A 10,850-nucleotide genomic window follows, 5' to 3' on the forward strand; every position below is an offset into this window, starting at 1 on the left:
AAAAAAAATTGCAGTGTTTTTGTGACAATAATTTACTGGATCCATTTCCAAATAACTGAAATTTTCAAGGTGTAATGGATTTTGCCAGCACACTATCAGTGAAAAATGTAGCATCTCAAAATTAAATATGTTAAAACCAACGTAAAGCCCACACTTCCATAAGACTATCCATCTGATGATCACTTCTATAAGGTATGAGCTGTTAAAAAAAGTAATCATTAGAACTGTCAAAAACAGTTTTTTCTGGGGCACCTGGGTGGCTCAGTGGATTGAGCCCCGGCCTTCAGCTCGGGTTGTGGTCTTGGGGTCCTAGGGGATTGAGCCTTATGTTGGGCTCTCTGCTCGGCGTGGAGCCTGCTTCCCCCTCTCTCTCCGCCTGCTGCTCTGCCTGCTTGTGATCTCTCTCTGTGTCAAATAAATAAATAAAATCTTAAAAAAAAACCAAAACAGAACAGCTTTTTCTTCCAAGGCAAGATGTCTATTTTATGACAGATTATTAGATCTAAGTGACTTTAGGATTCTAATATTATAAACATTTGGGTTTTCCATTATTTTAAGATGAATAACTTACTTGTGTATTTCATATAGAATAACTTTCTCTTAAGCAATTGTTATTGTTGAGAAATAATTAATACAACTTTTTTTAAAAAGTAAACTCTGCCCCTAACATGGGGCTCGAACTCATGACCCTGAGATCAAGAGGGAAATGCTCTACTAAGTAAACCAGCCAGGTGCCCCTTAATAGAATTTTTTTTAACTTGAAGAAGGGGTGGCTTTTCCCAAACTTGTACAAAATGCTGTGGGACCTGGTGGTGGCCCTGCTTAGAGCAGTGTACTTAATAAGGAATAAAATGATCTGTGAAACCCATTTGCCCAGTTCAAGGTTTTGGTACCCTGAGATTCCAGTCTGCTGCGATTAAAAGAATCAAAACATAATCTGGCTCCCGCATAGATGGTTATACGTTTACCGATGGTACCAAGGAAAACAGGCTTCTCGGTCATGAGTCTATCTCCAAGATACTCAGGAAGACCAACCACCAGGATCTCATGGGGAAAATAGGAATTGTGAGCCTCCGTAGTGTAGAATCCTAGAATGGAAAACTACTCGAGGGCTTGGGCTGGTATCAAGGTATCAAGTTTCTCCATTCTCTTTCCAGCAAACCACACTCCAGCCATGTGAGTAACTCATTTTTTGCCTCTCTTCTTCCTCTTTCTCTTCTGCTTTTGTGACTTTCTCTGTATGGGTCAGTTTAAGGGAGAGAATCTAACTGGATTAATGCGATCATTGCTGATCCCTGCAGGACACAGTTTACCTAGAACCCCAGACTTGTGCTTGTAGAGCCCCCTCTTGGCAGCTCTTCTATGCAGGGGGCTGCTGGTGGGACTATGTAATGAAGCTTTTGGAAGTAGTCCTTTTGTTTAAAACACACCCATGAGTGTCTGTCTTCTGCTTAGATCATGATCCTTGGGTCCTGGGATCAAGTCCTGCACCAGGCTCCTTACTCAGCTGGGAGCCTGCTTCTCCCTCTCCCACTCCCCCTGCCTGTGCTCTCTCTTCTCTCTCTGACAAATAAATAAAATCGTTAAGAAAAAACAAAACATCCTTTCTAATGGCTCCCTCGTATTCCAACAAGGAATGAAGCATTATCAGCCGCATTGTTATTCTAGGACGGTTGTTCATTTTAGCCAGATTTTCTCTGTATGAAAATGCTGGAAAGGCGGCTGTGGACACAGTTCAGTGCTCTGTGCTTCGGGATTTCCACCCCCCAGGGCTGACCCAGACTGCAGAGGCGGCTTCCGTGTCTAGGCCAGCGCCCACAGCTGGGACTCTGTCTACACGGAAGCTTGAAGAGGTAGAAGAGCTGGCCTGGGGATTTTTTTTTTTTTTTTTTTTTTTTTTTTTTTTTTTTTTTTTTGCACACATGGATGGGAGGGAGCTGGCGGTAAAGGGTTACAGGATTAGAGAGCTAAGCTGACGGGCCACACCTGGAGGCAGTCCTGCACGCTGAATTTACAACAGGAGCCTGGGAGTCGTATAAATGAGTAATGCTTCGTGATGCTCTTTTCCAAGCCAGCTGCAAAAATTGGCAGGGGCCCGTCAGTGTGCTGTCGATGTGTCTGGAATTCAAATAGTTTGATTCTGAGATACAATGACAATGGGAAGCAAGGCATTACCTTGACAGAATGATGGCCGAGACAGCTGCAACCCATATTCATGGAAGGTGTGGCGCTAACAGCTGTTCTCCTGCCGCCCGCTGCCCTGGAACCTCTATCCTGCCTCCTTGCTGTTGCCCTTTCCTCAAGGGCGTTAAATTAAAAAGTCATGTAGCCGGTAATTCTTCCAGCACACCGCCCCCTCCCCGACCCCTTTCTCTAGTCCAGGCACTGAAGAACCGGGAAAGGGAAATAAAAGCCTCGACTGAAACGGATATATCTCTTAAAAAAAAAAAATGCCACTGACATTAGACACAGCTCCGAGGGGCACATTTGAATATTGGTGGCCGTGCACTGTGCAGCAGAACTTGCTGCTGCCTCTTTTAAATTTGTCTTTGTTGGCTGAACACGGTCGTATCTTTCCCAGGTGTAACAGCTGGGAGGATTCGGTCAGGAATCACAGGAGATTTGGTGAGCTGGTGGCCTGTTACCTTTCAAATCACAAGGCACCTCGAGGGTGTGTGTGGGTTGTCATGTGGGTTCCGGGAACCGATCTGCAGGTCTGGATTTATTTGCCCCATTATAGCGCTCATGCTTCCTCTTATGTGTCATGCGTTTGGCTTTTCTGAAGCACTTTAAAAAAAAAAAAGCCTTTTTACCTATGGCAGAGCATTCTGGAGAAGAACCCCGAACAGGGACTGGGAGCTATTGACTGGGATTTCAGGTCTGTTCTTTTAGCCTTTCTGTCTCTGGATTTCCTTTTCTCTGTCTAGAAAAGGCAAGTGTTGGTCTTGCCCTGCAGGCTCCCAGTTCCCTGATCCTGTTCTCACTTGATGGCTTATTAATTATAGGAGGCTGGACAGTTCCCAGGTATCTTGACTCCACATTTCCTATACCAAAAGTCCTTAACACTCCCTTAAGATGAATTTGGCAGATTTATCATTTTGACTTTTTATTAACCTAATAATTAGTTCTCAGAATATGAACACGTAAATACTAATTGCAGCCAGGTATGTAACGTTTACTATGTGACAGGTACTGTTCTAAGGCTTGATTTACTTTCACAACAAACCTGTGATGTAGATGGATGGGAATTTTACTGTTCCAATTTTACAACTAGAAGAAATAATTTGGAATGTATCTAGTTTCTTTTTTTTTTTTTTAAGAATTTTATTTATTTATTGGGGGGTGGCAAGAAGGGGAGAGGGAGGAGGAAAGGGAGAGGGAAAGAGGTAATCCCAAACAGGATACATGCAGGGCACAGAGCCTAATATGGGGCTCAGTCTCCGACTCTGAGATCATGGCTTGAGGGGAAATGAAGAGTTGGAGGCTGAGCCATCCAGGTGCCCCTATCTTGTTTCTGCTATAGAAGTACATTGGACGGTCACAAAGGGATAATGAGTGGATAAAAGTTTATCAGTACATTGGTGTGTGTTTGGCTTCTCTCACTTAAAGCAATGCTTTTGAAAAAATAAATGCTTTTGGGATCCATTGCATATATCAGTAAATACTAATTGCTGAGTCGTCTTCCATTGTATGCCTTCTTTAGCGAGTACTGTTCAAATCTTTTTCCCACTTTGGTTGAGTTGTCCCATATTTTTGAATTGTAAGAGCTCTTTATATATTCAGGATTCAAGTCCTTTATCAGATACGTGTTTTGCGAGTATTTTTCTCCCAGTCTGTACCTTGCCTTTTTAATTTCTGAATGGTATCTTTGAAAGAGCAAACTTTTAAAATGTTGATTAAGTTCAACTTATCAATTTTTTTATTTTATGATTTATGCCATTTATATGACACCTAAGTAATCATTGCCCATCCCAAGATTGCAAAATTTTCTCCTATGTTGTTTTATAGAAGTTGTATATTTTTATGGGTTACATTTAGGTCTACGATTCATTTTGAGTTTATATGACATGAAAGACTGAGACATCTCTTTCTGTTTTTTTGGGGGGGGATATAGATTTCCAATTATTACAGCACCATTTGAATTACCCTACTGAATCACTTGGCATTTTGTCAAATCGGGTGACCATATACATGTGTGTATTTCTGGACTATCTACTTTGTTCCATTGTCTATTCTTACACCAATACCTTACTGTTTTGACTAGGAAGTAGATGACTAGATAGTTTTGTTTTTTTCCAGAATTATTTTTCATTTGGATACTTTGTACTTTATGCAAATTTTAGAATTACTTTGGAATTTCTAAATTCTAAAAAGCTTCCTGGGATCTTAACTGGGATTGTGGTGAATGTACATACCAGTTTGGGGAGAGTTGACACCTTAACAATATTAAATCTAATAAATTAAAATTAATAAAATAAATTTATTATTATTAACTATTATTAAATTTCAATAAATTAAAATTAAAATTAACAATATTAAATACCATAAACATGGTATTGTTCTTCATCTACTTGGGTCTTCCTTAATTATTCTTAGCAGTGCCTGGCAGTTTTCAGAGTGTAGGTTTTGGACATTTTGTTAAATCTATCCTTAAGTATTTAGTATTATTATGCTATTTTAAATGGTATTTTAAATTATTATCAATTTCTCACTGCTCTTTGCTAGTAATTTTTTTTTTAGATTTTATTTATTTATTTGACAGACAGAGATCACAAGTAGGCAGAGAGGCAGACAGAGAGAGAGAGAGGAGGAAGTAGGCTCCCCATGGACCAGAGAGCCCAGTGTGGGGCTTGATCCCAGGACTCTGGGATCATGACCTGAGCCGAAGGCAGAGGCTTTAACCCACTGAGCCACCCAGGCACCCCTGCTAGTATATGTTAATATAGTTGATTTTTGTATTCTGTTACCTTGCTACATTTATTAATTCTAATTGGGTTTTTTCTTTCTTTCTTCTTCTCTTTTTTTTTTTTTTTCCTGGAGACTCCTTCACATTTTCTACACAAATAATCATTCCATTTATGAAAAGACAATTTTACTTCTTTTCTGACTTACATGCTTTCTGTTTCTTTTCTCTTGCCTTATATCATTGGTCAGAAGCTCCAGCGCACTGTAGAATAGATGCTATGATAGTAGGCATCCTTGACTTGTTTCCAGACTTAAAAGTATTCAGTCTCTGACCACGGGAACCTCCCCATGGAGCTGTTTGAACGTCTTCATGGCACTGCAGCTGGTGTTCTCCACAGCAAGTGAACCAAGAGACTGCATGGTAGAAGCCACAAAATCTTTAATGACCTAACTTCAGAAGTCACACTGTGATTTCTGCAACAGTCTGTTGGTTAGACCTCTTAGCCCTATTTGATGTGGAAAGAGATGATATAAGGGAGAATCACTGGGGGTATTTTGGAGACTGGCTATGACAAACCCTTAATCCCAATGTTCATACTTTACAGTCTGTAAATGACATTTTGAGTAACAGCTTCCTAGAGAAATCCACAATAAGTTCCTCATTGTGCAAATAAGGAATCTAAGGTCTGCTTAAAGACGTACCTTTAAGGTTTTTAATGTCCATTTCTGTGTTCTTGCGATCACATTACATTATCTTGATATCTGTTTTACTTACTGTATACCTAAGGGGGTGGGCATTTATTTGCCTTGAGCTGCCATTAAATAATGAAATGAATGGGGTGGTGTGGAAAGTCTGGGACACACTGCTGCTGGGGGTTTTCGTAGGATCACCATAAAGCCATCTTCAAGGTAGCCATCAAATAGGATAATTTAGTGAATGCAGTTCAAAAGCTCCACAATGGGACAATGGAAATTGACTTGATTTAGCTTCAAAGATTCTATTAACTCAGAGACATGATGAATTTATGGGAGAATTAATGCATAGCTACTGATAGAGAACGGAAGTGACCTTACTGCTTTGAAACTTCTTTCAACTCAGTTCTTAGATCTATGTACAAAACGTGATAGCTTAGATTCCTGGTCCTGTCATACACACATTTCAGAGCCAGATCATTAAATCTTGATCCTAATTAAAAAGGAAATGCAGAATTTGTAGTAAGCTCGTTTCAGAAGGTTGAGAAATAACCTGTTTCAGAAACTGGCATTAAGTGAATCCTCCTAAACACATCGTTCACATTGTATGTGTATGTTTGAGGTCATTGCTTGCTTGAGACACATGACCTTTATTCCCAAGGTCAAAATTACATTAAAATTGTGGCAAATGGATAGTAGTGTATCATCGACTTTTAAATCTATTTTTCCTCTCTTTAGCTCTCCTATTCTTCTCCTAATTGAACCAAAAGCCCACAAAAAATAAAGGTTAAATTCCTGAGATTTTTTTTTAGAAAAACTTTTTATTTGTAAATTGTCTCAAGCTTAGAGAAAAGTTGCAAGAATAAAAATACTACGCTTGTGTATCTTTTATGTAGATTCGCCTGTTAACATTTTACCCCATTTGCTTTATCATTTATTCACGCCCATATGCACATATATATTTTTCTTAATCACTTGAGAATAAGTTACATCATTATCCTTGCCCCCTAAGCATTTCACTGTGTATTTCCTAACAGGAGGGATATTATTTTACATAACCACAGTGTAATTATCACCTGAGTAAATTTAATATCCGTGCAATACTTTGAACTAATCTACCCTTTCAGATTTTATCAACTGACCCAATGATGTCCTTCCACAACACTTTTTTCCCCCTCTAGAAATGGATTCAGTAAAGGGCCATGTATCATATTTAGTTGTTGGGTTTCCTTAGCCTTCTTGAATCTGAGACATTTCTACACCCTCTCTTTGTCCTTTGTGATATTGGCATTTTTGAGGATAAAGTTCACTTCTGTCCCTACCCCCTTTTTTTAGAGAGAGAGAAAGTGAGAGACAGCAAGCATGAGCAAGGCGGGAAGGACAGGGGAGAGAATCTTAAGCAAGCTCCACACTCTGCGTGGAGCCTGATGGGGAGCTCCATCTCACAACCCCGAGATCACGACCTGAGCCGAAATCAAGAGTCCAACACTCAACCAACTGAGCCACGCGGGCACCGCTCTTTCCCCCTTCTTTTTAAAAAAATTCAATGTTCATCATTTTGAGTTTGTCTGGTAATGTGTCTCCTAATTCAGGTTATCCATTCTCGAGCAGGCTACTAAAGCGAATGAGGTTGTGTCCCTTACAGAATGTCACATCTGGAGGCATACAGTGTCCATCTGTTCCTCATTGATCACCGGGTCAAGGTGTTATCCAATCTCTCCACTGTGCAATTACTGGTTTCCCCTCTTGCCCCAAATAAGCAATATACAGGAAGGCACTTTGGGACCATCCAAATATCCTGCTCTTTCTCTGTTGACATATAGCAACTGTTCATGATTCTTGTTTGCGTCTGTCATCTTACTATGATAGATGCAAATGATCTCCCAGCTCCCATCCAGTCTTCACATTTAGCAGCTGGGACTCAAGATTCTGCTGTGAGCAAGGGTCTTCCCTCTTCTCCATTTACTTACTATTGGTATGAACTCACAGAGTTTTATTTTCCCCCAATGGTTTACAACTCTTAACGGTCCTTCATTATTTTGTTAGTCAAATCTCCCAGATGTGGCCATTGAAAGCCCCTTCAAGCTGGCTTCTTTGTGCTTGGGACACTCCTAAGTCCACCCCACCCCCTGCCCCCTTTTTAGTACTTCCTTGCTTGCTGGCATAAGGAGATGTTCCAGGCCCATCTTGCTCCCTCCCTCCTTCCCCTTCCCCCCAAGATTCCTTGTTTTTTATTTTGATTTGCCACTCAGTCTCAGAATTGCAGGAAAACTCATGTCTATGAGTCTAAATACTCATGTATTTCCTCCCAGGCGTCAGCCCCTCTCTGGGCAAAGCCTTCCACCACCATGAAAAACTCTGGGTTTACCTGCCTTTTTGCCCTGCAAGGTCAAGGTCTCTGAGTCTTTGCTCTAGCCTTGTCACCCTCTTCCTGGTCCAGGGTCATTTCAAATGTGATTTCCTCTTTACTCCAGATAGCCACGCCTGCCCGGATTTAATTGTTCCCTTATCTATGTTTTCATATCACGTTTTACATATCTTTTTTATGGTGCTAATCGTGTCCTATTACGCTTTGGTTACATTTCTAGCTAGATTGAACTGAAATACTTTCCAGAGAGAAAGGTATGAATTTTCCCTATTTTGTAGATGAGAAACTTGAGGTTCAGGGAGGTGAGCCCAAGAAAGAGACAGCAGAGCACAGGGCAAAGGTCCTTGGTTGCAACCTTCTCCTGTCATTTATTAGCTGTGGGACTGTGCGCAAGTTACTAAACCTGTCTATGCTTCAGTTTCCCAGGCAGGAAAACATGGACGATAGTAAGTACCAACCTACCACCTATGGCAGTTGTGTGGATTGAAAGAGTTAGTTTTTGTAAAATCCCTAGGATAGTGCTTGGCACATGGTAAGTGGTATGTGTTTGTTTGTTAAATAAATAAAGTCATGTCCCTGTAATTCGTATCCAAATCTTCAGATGATAAAGTTCCTACTCACCCCTCTATTTTCACTTTATAGGATTCCTATATTCCCCGAGAAGCAGGGGTTCTATTAGAGACAGCAATAAAAGGAAGCTGGTTCAGGACACAAGACATTAATGAGGTGAGAGGAAGCAAAATGTTCCCACAAACTGCTGAATTCATGGAGAGACCAGAGGAGGGAGCAGGTGTTCTGTTCTCCTGACTCTGGGTCTGGGGTCCACGGGTTACACACTCAGGCAAGGACCACAGGTAGACTTCAGGAGCTGGTCCCTCATGAGGTCTCTTTACCTGTTTTTCCTCTCAAGTCCACTGTGGGTTAGACATTTGGGGTGACTTGTCACAAAGACCCTGCCTGTGCATTCACAGTTCTGCAAGTTGGTACCACTGACACATAGAAAATATTCACTGCTTTATGGAGGTTGGCAAAGCTATTGGCTGGGGGGGCACCTGGGTGGCTCAGTGGGTTAAGCCTCTGCCTTGGACTCAGGTCATGGTCTCAGGTTCCTGGGATCGAGCCTCGCATCGGGCTCTCTGCTCGATGGAGAGCCTGCTTCCCCCTCTCTCTCTCTGCCTGCCTCTCTGCCTACTTGTAATCTCTCACTCTCAAATGGATAAAAATCTTAAAAAAAAAAAAAAAGCTATTGGCTGGGTTTTTGAATCTTGCATTGTACTACAATAGTGATTAAGTGATTAAGTGTACTACAATAGTGATTAATCCCTACAATAGAGATTAAGAATAGAGTTTACATTTCCAAAAGCAAGAATCATTTTTATTTTGCTCCAATAACTGTCCACAAGATGGGTGCCTGGGTGGCTCAGTCAGTTAAAGGTCTGCCTTTGGCTCAGGTCATGATCCGGGGGTCCTGGGATCAAGCCCCATTTCAGGCTCCTTGCTCAGTGGGGACTCTGCTTCTCCCTCTGCTGCTCCTTCTGCTTGTGCTCTCTCTCTCTCTCTGTCAAATAAATTTTAAAAAAATTAACTGCCCACAAGATAGTTATAGCTGATATACATAATTATTTTAATGGATGTTGATATGGGTAAAAATGGGGGATTGCATTCTAATTGATCTGGTAGATGACGGTTGACAGCTGAGTGACAAAATTATGTAACATTCCATGAGTAGACAGTGCTTGTCTACGGGTGGATAAGTTACTGGTTACCTTCTGTGTCAAATATTAACTATTAACAAGTTAAGAGCGCATGATCTGCCTAACTGTGGAATGTTTGTGATAGCCATTTTCAGACGTGAGTGTGCATCAGAATCAGCTTTAGGGCTTATTAAAACACGGATTGCTGAATCCCATCTCCAGAGTTTCTGATCCGTTTTGTCTGGAGCAGAACGCATAAATCTTCATTTTTAATTAATAACTTTTAATAATGTTCAATCTTTTAATTAAAAAAATTTAATAAATCACTTATTTCAAGTGATGCTGTTACTACCGATTCAGAGACCACAACTCAAGAACCACATCCCTTCTGTTGACTTAGAACAAACATCCCCTCACTGGCAGCAAGTTACCACCACCTAAGTTGCAATGCAATATAATTAGATTTCTTTTAAATAGGCCACCATAAGCAAATTTCCCAACCATTTCTAGCATTTTATAGACCAAGAGTCATCACTTAATTATTTCACCTTTAGAAGGAAAAAAAATACAAACCTAAGTGATGGAGGTTTTAAAGCGATACCAAAGCTAACTGGCTGTAGCATTAGATACATATTTCTGATGTCTTGGTAATTAGACACAATTAAGACTTCTTGGTGCTTGCCGATATTTTTATGAAACAAAGTATATCCATCTAGGTTCTTTGAGTCCGTCTTAACTAACGCGCTAAGAGGTGATGGCCAGCAGGTGGCGCTCTGAGTCAGTTCATGGGGCCCTAAATAGGGTGGAAGGCGAAGGCACCAACCAAGATGGCCTGCTTTAAATCCTCAAAGTAAGGTTCTCTTAACCACTTGTCATAAAATACCCTGAGACACACGTCTTGGAAAATCGAAGTGTCAAGCTCAGCATCTTTGCCACATTTCAAGCTAGGTAATTACCTTCTCTCCCAAAGGGAATCTGTTTTATGTATTTGTGTCCTTTCTAGGTTACAGGTTTCCCAAAGGCAATGATCTTGCCTTCCATTCGTTCTATACAATGAAGTGAAATGCACATTTTACAATAACAATTTAATTATTCTACATCCCTCTGAGCTCCATGATGACCTGTTATATAATTGCTAGTAATACAGAAACATGCCTGCCTTGTCTAAACCCTAGCAATAAATGGCAGTT

This window comes from Mustela erminea, chromosome 9 (genome assembly GCF_009829155.1).
Source record: "Mustela erminea isolate mMusErm1 chromosome 9, mMusErm1.Pri, whole genome shotgun sequence".
Taxonomy (NCBI): Eukaryota; Metazoa; Chordata; class Mammalia; order Carnivora; family Mustelidae; genus Mustela; species Mustela erminea.